At 40.8% G+C, this 6,673-nt stretch overlaps 1 pseudogene; it reads left to right on the top strand.

Moving 5' to 3' along the window:
- The first annotated feature begins 299 nt into the window (after positions 1–299).
- Positions 300–855, top strand: LOC109568787 (small ribosomal subunit protein uS5 pseudogene; annotated as a pseudogene).
- Positions 856–6,673: the final 5,818 nt, after the last annotated feature.

Here is a 6,673-nt window from a genome sequence, read left to right as displayed (position 1 = left end):
GAGGCTCAAGAGAGAGGGGATATATGTATACTTATGGCTGATTCACACTGTGGTACAGCAGAAAACAACACAACATTGTAAAGCAATTATCTTCCAATTACAAATGAATAATAAAAAATATGGAAATGCAAGTCAAAAGCACAATGAGATATCCCCTCACACCTGTTAGAATGGTCAAGAGATAACAAATGTTGGTTAGCATGTGGAGAGAAGGGAACCTTTGTACATTGTTGAGAATATAAAAGTATACAAGTGTACAAAATATAATGTTGTTGAGAATGTAAATTGATACATACACCATGGAAAAGAATATAAAATTTCCTCCAAAAATCAAACATAGAAGTACCATGTGTTCAAGAAATCTCCTTTCTAAGGAAGTAGCCACTGCCATCCGTGGGGCCATCATCCTGGCTAAGTTGTCCATCATCCCTGTGCGAAGAGGCTACTGGGGGAACAAGATCGGCAAGCCCCACACGGTTCCTTGCAAGGTGACTGGCTGCTGCGGCTCTGTGCTGGTGCGCCTCATCCCTGCCCCCAGAGGCACTGGCATCGTCTCCGCCCCTGTGCCCAAGAAGCTGCTGATGATGGCCGGCATCGACGACTGCTACACTTCTGCCAGGGGCTGCACTGCCACCCTGGGCAACTTTGCCAAGGCCACTTTTGATGCCATTTCCAAGACCTATAGTTACCTCACCCCTGACCTCTGGAAAGAGACAGTGTTCACCAAGTCTCCATATCAGGAATTCACTGACCATCTTGTGAAGACCCACACCAGAGTCTCCGTGCAGAGGACACAGGCCCCAGCTGTAGCCACCACATAATTTTATAAAGGGAATAATAAAGTGAATGAAACCAGTTAAAAAAAAATAAAAAGAAATCTCCTTCTAGATACCTATTCAAAATAAATGAAACTATTGTCTCCAAGAGGTGTCTGTAACTTCTATGTTTACTGCAGCATTATTCACAATAGCCAAGTAATGGAATCAACCTAGGTGTCCATTGAAGGATGAATGGATAAATAAAACGTGGTATATATACAATAGTACACTATTCAGCCTTAACAAAAAGAAGGAAATACTGTCATTCTGACAATATGGTTGAACCTGGATGGCTAAATGAAATAAACCAAGCAAAGAAAAACAAATACTGTATGGTATCACTTTTACATGGAATCTTAAACAAACAATAAATACAAGGTTGAACTCATAGAAATAGAGAGTAGAAGACTGGTTTCCAGGAGCTAGGAGTTGGAAAGTCATGACCAACCTAGATAGCATATTAAAAAGCACAGACATTACTTTGTCAACAAAGGTCCATCTAGTCAAGGATATGGTTTTCCAGTAGTCATGTATGGATGTGAGAGTTGGACTGTGAAGAAGGCTGAGCACAGAAGAATTGATGCTTTTGAACTGTGGTGTTGGAGAAGACTCTTGAGAGTCCCTTGGACTGCAAGGAGTTCCACCCAGTCCATCCTAAAGGAGATCAGTCCTGGGTGTTCATTGGAAGGACTGATGCTGAAACTGAAGCTCCAATACTTTGGCCACCTCATGGAAGAGCTGACTCATTGGAAAAGACCTTGATGCTGGGAGGGATTGGGGGCAGGAGGAGAAGGGGACGACAGAGGATGAGATGGCTGGATGGCATCATCAACTTGATGGACATGAGTTTGAGTGAACTCCGGGAATTGATGATGGACAGGGAGGGCTGGCGTGCTGCGATTCATGGGGTCGCAAAGAGTTGGACATGACTGAACGACTGAACTGAACTGAACTGAACTTTGTCAGTTATATCTCAATTAACCTGGGGAATAAATGGTTATACAGAGAAAGCAATCAACAATAAGGGACAAAGACTGCATGTGGCTCACACAGTCAAAAATATTAACTTTCTCACCCTTTACAGAAAGAGATTTGCCAACCCTGTATTAATTGTTTTGGATCACTTTTCCTCTGAATTCTGATTGGGTCTGGCCAATGAAAGGCACCAAGAGAAGCTGAGGGTGATAGGAAAGTCAGTAAAATGTTTATTGCCCATCTCTCTCCCTTCCATCCAGCTTTCTTTCCAAGTTCTAGGATGCTTCTCCTCCTTGTTGCTTCAGGCTTACCCATGATAACAGTTTTCCATTAATGCTGGCCTTCAGGGATGGCATCTTTAACTCTGGCCACACCTTTGTAAACAGTCCCTTATTAAACTGTCTTCAATTACCTCTTTTGAATAAGCCATCTGTTTCCTACAAGCACCCCAAATTATACAGACTCCATGTTAGATGGTAACATTGTTTGGTACAATATTGGCATGGAAAACACCCCCAGACAGAGATACATACTGATATATTCATGGGTGATGTGATGGCTTGAATTTGCTCTTAAACACTCCTAAGAAATAAACTGACAGTCATATATATATGGGTGTTTATTGGAATCCCTTATACTAGTCCCTCTAGTTTTGTGTATATTTTTAAGTGATCATAATGTAAAGTAAGAATAGTTATACTTTAACCTGACATTAGTTGTTTAATTAACTAAAGCAAAGCACAGTTATATTCAATGAATTTTGTTTAAAGGTCCAACAAAAATTAGAATAAGCCCTGTGGTTAAGAACATGAACTTTGGTGATGAAGGAGTGAGTTTAAATCTAATTTCAGACACTGGTGAAGTAAGAGGAAAAGCTTTCAAATCACTTCTCAATCTCATTTGCTCATCTGTAATATGTGGATAATATCTATATCATCGGACTATTGTTAAAATAACTAAATAAAGTATCACATGTAATCTGCCTGGCACCTAGTAGATGCTTAATAAATTATTATTGGCACTACTGTTACTGTTGGTTATAATAGTTTATATTCAGAGAATAGACAGAATTGACTTTGGGAGCATAAGCAGAAAAAAGGGGAAAATGGGATCACCCAAGAATATTTTAATAGGTATGTGTGTCCTCTTTTATAGATGGGATTTATTGTGAGATTTGTCACTAGAGACCTAGAATTTTTTACAGGCTAATTGAAGTGTATTATTTGAGATAAGAAGTGAAGTCAAAGCTATTTAAATAGCATGTCGTAATTAGAAAACCAGTTTAATAGAGAAAATCCCAAAGGGAATCATTTTTTCCCCTATTTGATGGAATGAATGTTTTAACACCTTAGTAGGAGCACCACAGTGGTTCAAACCTTTTAATTGGGATGATTTCCATTCTAATTGCATGGAAAGTTAAAATCACATTATAATAAGATGATGAAGAAGCACAGATGTTTTGTAATTTGACTTTATGCCTGTTCATGTGAATGGTTCCAAAGAGAAACATAGTGATGTGTTATGGGGCACATTTGTTTTCATATTTGGCTAGAGGTTCTTGATAAATTATTAACTGATCAACATGATGTTGTGCGAAAGGGCTATAAAGCAAAATTATGTCTCCACCGAGATAAGTGAGTGGCAAAGATGTACTCATTAGTGGTGTCTCCACATGAAAGGAGAATGACAAATTGAAACCGTTCTGCTGGTAACCTCCAGTCCAAAACCACTCTAACCTGATGTATTCACTTGATTGAGGAAGAATTGCTTGAGGCTTTAAATTTTTAAAGTAATTGCTCCTATTTTCTCCCTCACATTAGTTTAGCTGTGTCTGCAAGCACAGATGGCCTGCCTTTGTTTTACTGCAGAGATTTGGCTGTTTAAGTTGGCCATTTAACAGGCAAAATGAGCTCCCTTGGGGTCCCCTGAGTCTCTATCTAGAGCCACCTTTTAGGTGGCTCCAGTGGGCCTGTCCCCAGTACTCAAACGCCTTCACCATTCCACACACTACTGCAACATCATCAATCCTGTTTTCAGCCTCACACTAAGATTGCTAAAGACTAATATGCTTTTACATTTTCCAGGAAGGTCAGAATTTCAACAGGAATCTAAATCTTAAGTGCAAAGAGGATGAAGTTCTGGTAGGTACAATTTGGGTCTCAGTATATGTCAGGGGGATAGTCAGGGGGAGTTGAGGCTTAGGAAATTCAGAAGGCAGTAGAGGAAGTCACAGAAGGCAGCGTCTAGCCATCCGCATCTACCCGACACACAGGCTATAAGGGAACAAGGCCTCTTGACTCTGTCACTGTAGTGGGGCTTCACTGCCATATAAAAGAAACAAACAAAACCTGTATCCAGCCTAAAGACAGAAATTCTACGTACAATATTTTTCTATGAAACCTGAAGAACATCCATTCCGATGGTACCAGAATGTTTCTGTTTACTGTGCTACTTGGATTTCTGATGGATTCTGAACTATTTGCTCTCTTAGCTTCTGAGATTTTTATTATAAGCAGGGGCGGGGTTGGGGGGCAGAGGGGCGGGGTGAGGATTTAACAAGAAGGAAAGGGCAGCTATACTTCCCTGGTGGCTCTGACGGTAAAGCGTCTGTCTACCATGCGGGAGACCCGGGTTCGAGCCCTGTGTTGGAAAGATCCCCTGGAGAAGGAAATGGCAATCCACTCCAGTACTATTGCCTGGAAAATCCCATGGACAGAGGAGCCTGGTAGGCTACAGTCTATGGGGTCGCAAAGCGTCGGACACGACTGAGCAACTTCACTTTCAACTTTTGAGCCAAGAAGCTCTAATTTCACATATCTCAGCCTCCTTAGAGGTGAGTGGTCTGGGAAGCTATTCCTTCAAGGCCTTCCCTCTGGCAACTCAACAAGTTCTCTTAGGAGTCAATCTTGGTAATATCCTCCTGGAGGCAAAAATCTTACTAGTCTTACTCTCCCAACTTACGTATTTATATTCAACAGACATCTTTTGGAGACAATATTTTTTCCAGAGCTGTGTCCTTCAGAATAATGTTCCCAGATAAGTCTACAAAAGGCTTTCGTAATTCAAGAAGTTTAGTGAATTCTGAAATCTTAATGATTCAAAAATGCATGTCAATGATTAAGGTTCTGAGAAGGCCTGCAGTAACAAAAACAATTTGATTTTGTATTGCCCAGAATTTTTCCAAACTTTTTTTTTTCTTTACACACTTATTTTAAACCCTGGGAAGCAATGTTCCAAAAACACAAGCTTATAAATTGCTGATTCACTCAACGGGTCCCTTCAATGGGCCATGGAGCACATGAGGGAGGAGTAGAGAGTAAGGATGTAGACGGAGAGGTCCATGAATCCACGTGTTTACAAAGTATTGTCTCTAAATTTAATAAACAATATAACTGTAGTAGATATATGGGTGACTGTTTCTCAAATATTTTAAACTGTTAGTGTAATTTACTAACCATGAAACCATGTAAAAGCAGCACTGAGGTTTTAGCCGTTCTTGTTTTGAGTCTTTATTACAGATTTTAGAAGCTTTTGTTTTGTCTTTTTTCTGTCATCAACAACTAAAAATATAATGATTATGTGGGAAATCTGTAAAATGTTTTGATGTTAAAAAGAGTTCTTTGTGCTAAAAGGGGAAAAATGATAGGGAACCACAGCCGTAAGCCAAAGGAGTGACTTTAGTGGTTGGAAATTGGGGCAAAGTGCCAGCAGATGGGCAGATTCTGAGGGCACAAGTGCTGATTCCTCCCAAACATGACACCCAGTGTCACCTGGTCCACCCATGAGCAGACTGGGTGTGTAGAGCCCAGTGCTGCGGATGGAGCCCTTCACACGTCCTTGAGGCCAGGGATCAGTAGGGTGCTTGGCTCAGCATGCGTGGTGAAATTGATGTTTCTGTATCCCAGCTGTGTAAATGAACTGCAATGGCCAGATGTGACCATCCTGACCCTGTTTGCGTGCAGCTTGTACACGCAGCCTCGGTGACCTTCAGGGACCTTGCTGGCTCTGGAATTCTGTGACAGCAGACTTCTGTAAGTTGTGCATCAAAAAATAAGACAAACTTCCATTTGAAGGAAAACTGTATTCACAAATGCTGCTCTCTCCAAAGAGAGGGCAAATGCAGATCTATCCAACAAAAGCAAACTCGACAATGCCCTTAATCACAAGGATGATCATTCTGATCAGCCCAAAGAGTATAGCTAGCATGGCACACCCTCGTCGTTACTCTGCAATCATTACAACCCTGATAGTGACATGATGATTATTATAGCATGTAGTTATGCAAATAGCACATTGTGTGACTTGAATCGCTTTTCTTTCCATACGCCAGCTGATAGACAGTATTTAATTGTGGTTTTGGTATAAGAAAACCATCGTTGTTCTTCAGCGTTTGGCCTTTTACAAAAGCTCTGGATTAGCTGAACTTTAAGAGAAGTCCACATTTAAATTACAACCCTTCCTTCACTCTAAGGTCGAAAAAGCAGGCTGACCAGGAACACAAGCAGATGTGGCCCCACCCCGAGGAGGTGGCTGAGCTAGTGCTGTTGGCAAGGGCAGCACACTGACTCCATCTGGGGAACAGAGGCTAGTCACAGGCAATCAGCATCTCTTGGACTCTCGTTTTCCTTAACGACTCAGTAGCTGTTGACCTAGAAAAAGTCCAATCCAGAGGAGCAGCTTTTTATTCAATTCCTTATTTTATACTTTGCTGAAAGGTTTTGACACTTTTGTCTGTGTTTCTGGATCCAAATTCATTGATATCTTACTTTGCTAGGTCATTTTTGCCCTGGATGTTTTTATTTTTGTTTTTTTATAATCACATAGCATTTATTCCACATGCAGTTTTTCTCCATTATCTCAAAAATGTCTTTTACCTTGAT

The sequence above is a fragment of the Bos indicus genome, chromosome 15 (genome assembly GCF_029378745.1).
Source record: "Bos indicus isolate NIAB-ARS_2022 breed Sahiwal x Tharparkar chromosome 15, NIAB-ARS_B.indTharparkar_mat_pri_1.0, whole genome shotgun sequence".
Taxonomy (NCBI): Eukaryota; Metazoa; Chordata; class Mammalia; order Artiodactyla; family Bovidae; genus Bos; species Bos indicus.
Note: the sequence above shows the minus strand (reverse complement) of the source record. Positions and strands in the feature narration are given on the sequence as shown.